A 10,756-nucleotide genomic window follows, 5' to 3' on the forward strand; every position below is an offset into this window, starting at 1 on the left:
TTTCATCAAAGATGACTGAGCTCATTTTGAATAATTTGTGAAAGAAAAAAAGAAAAAATAAAACAGCAACCTTGATGTTCCAGTTCACGACAAAAGGAAGCCAGAAACAAATTAACTGACCATCCATTCTTGATCAAATAAAATTGCAAATTGAGACATTGCCTCTTGAAACACATTTTTAGGACACATTTTGAGGTTGGTCTGTAACACAGCTTGACGTACAGTGGTGTGAAAAACTATTTGCCCCCTTCCTGATTTCTTATTCTTTTGCATGTTTGTCACACAAAATGTTTCTGATCATCAAACACATTTAACCATTAGTCAAATATAACACAAGTAAACACAAAATGCAGTTTTTAAATAATGGTTTTTATTATTTAGGGAGAAAAAAAATCCAAACCTACATGGCCTTGTGTGAAAAAGTAATCGCCCCCTTGTTAAAAAATAACCTAACTGTGGTGTATCACACCTGAGTTCAATTTCCGTAGCCACCCCCAGGCCTGATTACTGCCACACCTGTTTCAATCAAGAAATCACTTAAATAGGAGCTGCCTGACACAGAGAAGTAGACCAAAAGCACCTCAAAAGCTAGACATCATGCCAAGATCCAAAGAAATTCAGGAACAAATGAAAACAGAAGTAATTGAGATCTATCAGTCTGGTAAAGGTTATAAAGCCATTTCTAAAGCTTTGGGACTCCAGCGAACCACAGTGAGAGCCATTATCCACAAATGGCAAAAACATGGAACAGTGGTGAACCTTCCCAGGAGTGGCCGGCCGACCAAAATTACCCCAAGAGCGCAGAGACGACTCATCTGAGAGGTCACAAAAGACCCCAGGACAACGTCTAAAGAACTGCAGGCCTCACTTACCTCAATTAAGGTCAGTGTTCACGACTCGACCATAAGAAAGAGACTGGGAAAAAACGGCCTGCATGGCAGATTCCAAGATGCAAGCCACTGTTAAGCAAAAAGAACATTAGGGCTCGTCTCAATTTTGCTAAGAAACATCTCAATGATTGCCAAGACTTTTGGGAAAATACCTTGTGGACTGATGAGACAAAAGTTGAACTTTTGGAAGGCAAATGTCCGTTACATCTGGCGTAAAAGGAACACAGCATTTCAGAAAAAGAACATCATACCAACAGTTAAATATGGTGGTGGTAGTGTGATGGTCTGGGGTTGTTTTGCTGCTTCAGGACCTGGAAGGCTTGCTGTGATAGATGGAACCATGAATTCTACTGTCTACCAAAAAATCCTGAAGGAGAATGTCCGGCCATCTGTTTGTCAACTTAAGCTGAAGCGATCTTGGGTGCTGCAACAGGACAATGACCCAAAACACACCAGAAAATCCACCTCTGAATGGCTGAAGAAAAACAAAATGAAGACTTTGGAGTGGCCTAGTCAAAGTCCTGACCTGAATCCAATTGAATGCTATGGCATGACCTTAAAAAGGCGGTTCATGCTAGAAAACCCTCAAATAAAGCTGAATTACAACAATTCTGCAAAGATGAGTGGGCCAAAATTCCTCCAGAGCGCTGTAAAAGACTCATTGCAAGTTATCGCAAACGCTTCATTGCAGTTATTGCTGCTAAGGGTGGCCCAACCAGTTATTAGGTTCAGGGGGCAATTACTTTTTCACACAGGGCCATGTAGGTTTGGATTTTTTTCTCCCTAAATAATAAAACCATCATTTAAAAACTGCATTTTGTGTTTACTTGTGTTATATTTGACTAATGATTAAACGTGTTTGATGATCATAAACATTTTGTGTGACAAAAATGCAAAAGAATAAGAAATCAGGAAGGGGGCAAATAGTTTTTCACACCACTGTATATACACTATGAACATATTATTAGTGAATAAAACGGAAGAAAAAACATTTCCATACTTAATTTTAATTAATAAGGTTGAGAACACCTGCATTTACAAAAAGCACACATTAATAATAATATATGCATGAAAAAGAAGAAGGTATATTGAAGACAAAGTTCATGTTTACTGCCGGTTTCTTGAAAATTCCTGTCAGACTGTTGTCAAAAGGCAAGTAAAAAACAAATAAAATAACCGTATTCTCTTATACTGGATCTGGAGTTGCTCCTTTCAAATACAAACAAACAGTCACGACTCGGTCTAAAATCCTCTATGCCACTAAGATAACGGATGGAGCAAATGTAACATATATTGGTAAACTTATGGATATTGTGCCGCCTCCCTCCCTTCGCCAATGCCGGCACCCCTGCCCAAGTTCAAATGCGCCGACCCTAGAGCCCCTTCAGCCGCCGACACGTGTAAATGAACAGCACTGCGGTGGTATTGCTGTTCATACTGTACCAGACAGTGATGGAATCCGAACCCGAAGCTAATGACCTGTGTTACAGGGCGTTGGCAGCTGCGCATTCCCGCCATCTCCTGACGCTCCAGATACGCCACACACCTGTGCTACACTCGCGCGCGCACACACTCCCCCAAGATAACCGTCAGGACGTGAGCTTTTACCCGACAGGGTTTCCTTCTTTACACGGGACGTCGCTTAATAAAAATCACATTGGAAATAGTTCTTTCGTCTTGACAATAAAGGGCACTTTTACTTGAACCGTATTTGCCAGCAGCGCGACTCGAAAACAATTTTGCAGCACTAGCAATCACTGACAATTTCCCGACGCCGTCTAAGGGTGACACACATGAGGAAAGACACTAGCAGTTGTGCAGCGTGAGGCGGGTTCATGCAAGGTGGATCAAGGCTGTGTCCTGACTGATGCTTGGGTGAATACTATTCTTTAATACACACAAACAACGTATATTGCATCAAAAGACGCATTTAACGATTGTGGATTTTCTCTGTATTCATAGCAAATATCTATCTTTTTTTGGCAAGACCACAATAACTAGAAAGAGTACGGGACCGAGATTGACGGAAATTACAGTTTCTCTCGAAGAGAATAAGTATGACAGAGGGCACAAAAGCAGGTGAAACGGCAAACAATTTTAGGTAGATAGACAGAGCTGTCTTCCATGAATTAATTGGTGTAACTTTGAAAATTGTTGCCAGAGGCCATATCGTTCAGGAATGTTTCACAAAATGAACAGATGATCAACTATTCGCGTCAGCAATGCCATAGTATAGTTAAAAATGCACATCACTTTTTAAAGATCTAAGTAAATGAAAACGAGCTACGTTTTATTTGTTCGTGACATTTCCCCCTCTCTCTTTCGCATATTTATTCGTCTCCGAAGGGAAACTCATTTCTTCTACTTACATTTAACATAAACCTCAGCAATCTAACACATCACTATTGATTCAAGTCTGACCTTTCGCTGTGTAAAAGACGGACACTGAAAGCCAAGAAATTTCCCTCGCACAGGGAACCACACAGTGTTCTATGTTCCCATCACGCAGCCCATATTTCCCCGCAGCTGTATGTTTTTAAAAGCGAATGAAACCATCATTTCAAGATCCGCCCCCCTCCTTTTTCAATTTTTCTTTATAAATGCTCAGTGCTTTGCGATTGTGGGCACTTAACAATTGCTTGTCAAAAAGCATAAAACACATAGCCGCTAAAACCATCGAGGGTCTTTCAGTATTACGTTCAACAAAAAATAATTCAGTTTCTTCATGACAATTCATAGTATTCTGTAACACAGAATTTTGATATACAGCATAGAATATCACAGGCTGTATTGCTTGCACAACAGATTCTCAGTTTTGCACAGTGATAATATGCCGTGCTGTGACTAATCTGTAATCCGCGTTAACATAAATACTGTTAATAGACTGAAAGAAAAATAGCAAACTGACATTTTCATAAATTAAAAAGGCATACCTATTTTTATCGGACCCTTTTTGTAGACTTTTTTTTGTATATCCGTGATTACATATTGCTCCTGTTTTCTGGGATGCAGCTTTTTTCCTGTCTCAAATGCAGACGATGCTACTCTCGCAGTTTCACCTGCATCTCTGCATTTGACAAGACCTAACATCAGCACCACTCGTGGGTCCGCCTTAAAGACACACCCACTGAATTGCCATTGGTTACAAGTCAATATACAGGCCGGGGTTACCAGGAGAATATCCAATCGCGCCCCTAATAGCAACCCTTTCTAAAACTGTCTGGAGGCGCTCCCAAAGCGTCTTGATTGAACAGTCAAACAGCCATTCAGAACTAAACAAAGACGGGACTGCTGAGGTTTATAGGGGATAAACAATCAAGAGGTTTTGAATAATGCTAATGATAGAAATAATGCTCGTGTGCCTGTTTTGATTTTCATTAATTCAAGGAAGAAAGTCTGCCAAACTGACTAAATATTGTTCATCTTCTCGCCTTCAGTTAGAGAAAGTATTTTTGTTGTTCTATTGAAAAACAGAATGTTACAACAGCTGCTTATTCGTTACAACGCCTGCCAAACTAGTAAAATTAATTAGTTGCTTATCATAAAGTATATAATTCAATAGTAGTGCAAATGATGATAGTAACATTGAAACAGATTATTCTGTGCATTACAGTAGAAAGCAGAAAATAACAAGTTAATGAGTGAAGCCTTCTCAATATAACTTTTTGCAGGTATGGTCATAAATATAATAATTAAAAAATATTGAAGGCCACTGGTTGTAAGCATTGTAAACTCAGGCTTTGTGGTCTTTTTGAATTCATGAAGTCACTTTTCAGAACATATTAATGTATTAAAGATTCATACATTTTAAGTAAATTTGAATTTTGAAAGACTTCTTTTTAACCATGTATTTTTCTTTCCGTCCTCCTGTTATACTACATTTGCTTTTAAATCATTTGATTATATTGTTACCAATAAGAATACAGGTGTAACCTTTTAACAAGGTCTGTTTGAACATTATTTAGAGAATTACATTGCATTTAACATAATTGCAGTGGTAGGTTATGCTGCTTCACAAGTCCAGATTCCTTCATTTGAATTTCAGCCCAGCCAATCTTTCTGTAAATTTTGCACATGCTGTCCTTATCTGTGTATGCTTATTCAAGCTACTCTAGTTTCCTTCCTATAAATTTGCCTGCCTATAAGCAAGTGTTGGTGAGTGCATGAGTGTGCCCTACTATAGATTTCCACACTATCTAAGACAGGAATTTGTTTTAAGCCTGATGTTGCCAGGGTGGCTTTGGAGTTAGTAGGTTTGGTAATAGGTAGCCATTGAATTTTACATTGTTTTAATTTAGACCAACTGGGAACCTATCCAAAATTGGTTTGTCCTTTATGCCCAATGATGTCAGGATGGGCCCCAGCTCCTGTAAACCTGGAGTAAAATATAGATGGATGGTTATATAAGTTGAAATCAGTTAAACCTAAACATTTATTTGAAGGACGATAAGTTAATGTTTTAGCCTCATAGTTAATTTAAATTTCTACAGCATCTTCCTTAAAAAAATAAAGTTGATTAAATAATCTGATTTTTCACATTTAAATCAGGTGAAAAAAATCATGGTGAGTGTCTAACTTTTTGGCTCTGACTGCAATTGCTTACTTATTTTTCAATATTTGTATCTAGTTGTATAAGTTCTCAGCATTTCTATAACTTTAAACAAAACATAAAAATAAATATTGTTGAATTCATCACCATCTTAGATTTATCAGCCATCTTCTAGCCTGCTTAGTCCTGAATAGGGTCACAGGGTGTACAACACGGAGCCTATCACAGCTAGCATAGGGAACAAGGGAGGAACAAATCTGGACAGGGCACCAGCCCAATAACAGAGCCAACACACACACACACACATACACGTGCATAACACCTAATAATTATTTATTGTTTCTAGCACTTGCATTTGAACACATTCATAATAATAGAATAAGTATTCAGTGCTCCCTGCAATTAATATGTATTTGAGCTTCTATATTCAAGATCACAATATGAACTGTTATAATTTATTTCTCTCATACAATTTTGACTACAAAGCACAAGTACAAGGAAAATGTCTTAAGCTTTTTCACCTGCACATTTCATGTGATTTCTAGAGTTTTGCCACACTTTATATGAATATGTATGATTTGGGTAAATTACCCCCTTTTTTTTGTTTTCCCTGAATAATATTTTGTGTATCCTTCTGGCCCACCTTTACAAGTCATATTTACTCTGGAGTTAACCATTGTGAACATTTTGTTCAAATTTACACATTTTTCCATTTTTAGTGTCTTCATTTTTAGCTTAGTTACTGGCTATATTTAGCTGATTGTGATGCTTTCAATTTCATTGTCTTTCTAAAAAACTGTTTTTGTGAATACAGTATATTCTCTCAATGAATTCCCTGCTTTGTTTCTGGTTTCCAACATAAGCAGGTGATAGTTTTTCCTATAAAAGGGTTATAATTATAAGATATTATAATAATCGGAAATATTTTACTCCCGCATAGAACCTGTAGACAGTGACCAGGCCAGTATTCCAAATCTGCCTATAAGAGCTATGTGACAAAAGCAGTAATTACTGCATCACTGAGCCACCCAGTTTTATTAATCTGTTTATTCAATTTAAACATATTACATCAAACTGAAATATCAGAGACCACAACAAGCAGAATGAGTCAACTATCCATTTATTGTATCCACATAATGCAGTACAAGGCTGTAATAAACATGAGTAACCTCAATGTTGCATGTCTGTTCAGCAGGGCATACTGCCACACACATACAGTACATAAACACTTTGTCTTACTGGTCCAGCTAAGGTTTGTCCATCACATTAACAGTATTGTTTAAATCTGGTGGAAACCAAAAAAGAATATCAAAAGAACTTAACCGTATGCTAAAATCTTTGTTGTCAGCCAACCTATGAGTTAACTCAACTCAGATCTAGAAACTATTTTGGTTAGCCAGGCATGTGGGCCTCTGGACCTATCAGTGACCTGTGCATTTCATAAAATTTAAGTGTATTCCTTTCCTTTTTAAAAAAAAAAATAAGCTTCAGAGTAGGATAGGGTAGAGTGTGGTGTGTTGGTGGGTGCCAGCAGGGTTTTTTTTTCCCCAAATTTATATATGAAAGCCTTTTCCTTTTCCTCTGTTATTTTTTGTCCTAATTTTGAAACCCAATAAAAAAATTGATCACTCTATGAAGAAGGACTCCCAACTTGTTAAATCAAAATGGGGACAATGTACCACAATTGGGTGATGTTATCAGCTGTATCATTGTTCTGCCAAGTAAAAGTATACAGATATAAATATAATATTTCATTTTTAAACTACATCTGGGAATATTTTTTCTTTTGTAATTATTTTAATTGCAGTGCCTCTCCTGACTTGTTTTCAGAAGGCTTGTTCATTCTGAAGGTTATTATGAAATTACTACTCTACCCTTCATTTTTCTTCTGTTAGAAGGCCTTTGGCCTTGTTAATTAGAAGTATAAATGCTGCTGCTGAATAACTTGCAGCATCTTTTAATCAATACATTGTCTGTCTGTAGATGATTTGATTTTTCATAAATTCAAGTGGTTCACTCATTTACCACCCTTAAAAGTCTTTTCCTCAAAATCCCAAACACTAATTCAGCTTTGTATGTCAATATGTTAATATGATTTTTAGGGAAACAGTACATTACTGTCCTTAAAGATTTTGTTTTTTTTTAATTCAGCTTTGTTACTTTCTGTTACCTTAAATGACTTAATGCTGTGATCTGTTTGAACTATTGTGTGCAGACAGCAAAACGTGTAAAATGTAAAATTGAAGCAGGTTGGTCCCCTTCTTGACTCAGACTTATAGCTCTCCTACAGAATCAACAAACTAGAAACATATTGTATTAAAGTATTAACAGTAAATTTTACTATTATGAAATCATAAATCAAAGCCTAAATCCATAGCACCTTTGAGAGACAGAGGGAGAGCACTATCACCTTTATGTCATGACTTGTTGAAAAGTAAGGAAGAACAGTCCTGGAGATGTACCACTAATTCAGCTGACAAGAAGATGAGATTCTCATCTTTACAGTCCAACTGATAATACAATTAGTTCTACTTTCAAAAGTTTCATTTGCTGACAAACAGTCAGACCTGCATTGTTAAAATGAAAAAAATATGGAAAGGAAATAAATTCAAAAATTGTGAAATAACATTTTCCAAACATTTCTTAATTATTGCAGTCAGTTTTGAGAAACACTTACTAATTCTAATCAAATTTTATTTGCCATATACAATAATACACAGTAGAATATGTAGTTAAATGCTAAGCTGCAAAAATTTAAGACTATGCATTAAAGAAGAATATAAAAGGACAATAAATAACACACAATTTTACAAATATCTATAGAAGCCACAATGTTATATGAATGCAATAGTATGTATTACACCACAACTCCAAAATATAAGGCAAACAAACAATAAATAAATGATAACTTTAATTAAATAACTCTACATAAAAGAATCAATAATAGGGCATCATGTAGTCATAGACAGTTTCCTCTTTCAAGATGCAGGTAATCTGTGGAAAAAAGCTCCTTTTCAGGCTCTCCGAAGTGGCAGTATTATCATTTTCATGACCACAGTACAAAGGGGAGTCTGTTGTTGGGATGGCTGATATCAATGATAATTTTCTTTGCCCTGGTCCAACATCGCTTGGTGTAGATGTCCTGGAGTTTAGAGAGTTTACACCTAGTGCGTTTAACAGACAGCATCTCTCTCTTGTCCTGCTGAGTGATGTTTTTTATAACCAGGATCTAATATTTCCTGACAGGATACTTTACATGGAGGACATGTAGATGTTCTTTAGTACCTGGGAGGGCAGGGGATAAAGACATTGTTGTGCTTTCCTCACCAAGATGTCAATGTGCTGGGCTGCCATGGTATTATAAACTATCCACCCTCTCCACATGAGTGTTGTTAACACTGACAGGGTGGTAGTGCCTCTGCTGTGTTCTCCCAAAAGCACACAAACAGCCCCTTTGTATAACTGATGTTCAAGGGTAGCCTTGTTGTAACAGTAGTGTAACAGACTACACTTCATCAAGGTAAGCATGCTCATTGATGTTAGCTATCAGGCCTACCATAGCTATGTCATAATCAAATAATTCAATGTTGAATTGCCAAGACAATTCATAGGAAGCAATTCCAATTACTTCATTAATACAAGATGGTAATTTATGTAAGTTTTTTAGTAGATTTCAAGATAAGTTCAAATGGAAGTTTCTGTTAATGCTGTGGCTGGTAAACAGTTTACTGTGCATTTGTGTTTGTCTCAGTGTACAAGATTTTGAGAAAGAAAATGAATAAAGTCAGAGTGAACATAAAAAAAACCAAAATTAACTTGAAAAAATGAAAAGTCAATTGCTGTTTTATATCACAACTTTTTTGTTTGCACTCTTACAAAGAGATACAAAGCGATTTACGGTATATTAGACATTTAATTACCTCTATTCAGTGCATTTTTATGCAGTGGCTTTCACAACAGGCTGGCTCTGACTGCTGTGCAGATTGTCAAGATGCAAAATAACATAAAATGTCAATTAAGATGAAATAGTAATTAACACAGAGGTAGTAAATTACTAACATACTGTACACAATATGCTAAAGGCATGATGTTAAGTGAAGAGGAAAACAAAAATTGAAATGCAATGCCAGTTTGGGGAAAAATTAAACTGAGAGTAAAAGAAATGAAACCTCTGGCAGACCATGTCCAACTCGTTGCCCAGCCATTCCCTGCAATATTTCAAAGTGAAATAGTTAGGATATTGTGCAATGAATTGTTCAAGACTGAAGTGGTATGTTGTGAAAAGTTTCATATTAAAGTAATTTCAAAACCAATTCTTTCTCCTGTGATGCTACTTTCCACTTTGTTGAGCTGTTATTTATTGTGGATTGGAGAGGTCTTTTAACATATAGGGTAGGAAGTAAGTGCCAAACACTTAGGAAATCAAAATGAGAATTAAATGATTATGATATAGAAATAACAAGTATGATAGTTCCAAAGACTAATCTTATTGCAACAAAAATAATAGCATGAATAGTCACACCTACAGATATGCAATTTTTTATAAGATAATAGAATTTGGCTTTATAAATACTGTTCACGATCAGAGATGCTGATGGTTTTTTTTTAAAGACTAAGGGGAGATTGAGCTTGTTTTCCAGTTTGCAGAAATGGTCAGTGGCATATAAAGAAAAACAAGGAACTAAACAGGCACTTGCAGAAGTCAGACTTCAACATAGCAATTAAAATAAAAAGGCTGAGATGGATAAGATTATCTGAATTTAATGACTGATGACTACACAGTAAAAATGATGAATGAGTATGGATAAATGAGGGCGAGCCAGCCAAAGAAAAGATGGGTCCATACTGTGAAAGGGAATTTGCAGAAATTTGGAATAATCTATAGATGGGAAAGGCCAAGGACCAATATGAATTATCCTTTGTGGTGAAAGAAGTCAGGGCCTTACACGGTGCCAGTGCTAGGTTAATTTGCAACCCTGGCCAAGCTTAGTGTGCCAACTGACTGTTTGTTAGCTAACCTGTGCAGCTGGGTTTTCCCCCTCTTATGATCTGCACCCTAGGTGAATGTCTAAATCGCCTTAATGGTGGGGCCAGCCCTGGATATAACACCTACTGGTGGTGTTATAATAACAAAATGGAGGTAAATGTTAGAGTAAAGTGTATAATAAGATGTGAATATATAAAACCAACCACCTGAACCCTGGAAAATCTTGTTGCAGCAGACAGTTTTTTTTAATTACTACCTCCTAGAATACATTCTATTTTTTACATTTTAAATTCAAATATTGGTGTAGCTTTCACCGCTCAAATATCTGAA

At 36.5% G+C, this 10,756-nt stretch overlaps 1 protein-coding gene across 8 annotated transcripts in view; it reads right to left on the minus strand.

Moving 5' to 3' along the window:
• Positions 1-3,956, minus strand: part of LOC120539266 (neurexin-2-like) — a 2,018,463-nt gene extending 2,014,507 nt beyond the window's left edge. For 5 of the 8 annotated variants that reach the window (XM_039769176.1, XM_039769179.1, XM_039769177.1 and 2 more), the window contains exon 1: positions 3,824-3,943. The gene's annotated coding sequence lies outside the window, so the exon portion shown is untranslated. Of the gene's footprint in view, positions 1-3,823 lie in introns of all 8 variants that reach the window. The other 3 variants (XM_039769181.1, XM_039769180.1, XM_039769182.1) reach the window with 2 other exon arrangements.
• Positions 3,957-10,756: the final 6,800 nt, after the last annotated feature.

Source organism: Polypterus senegalus, chromosome 11 (assembly GCF_016835505.1).
Source record: "Polypterus senegalus isolate Bchr_013 chromosome 11, ASM1683550v1, whole genome shotgun sequence".
Lineage (NCBI taxonomy): Eukaryota > Metazoa > Chordata > Cladistia > Polypteriformes > Polypteridae > Polypterus > Polypterus senegalus.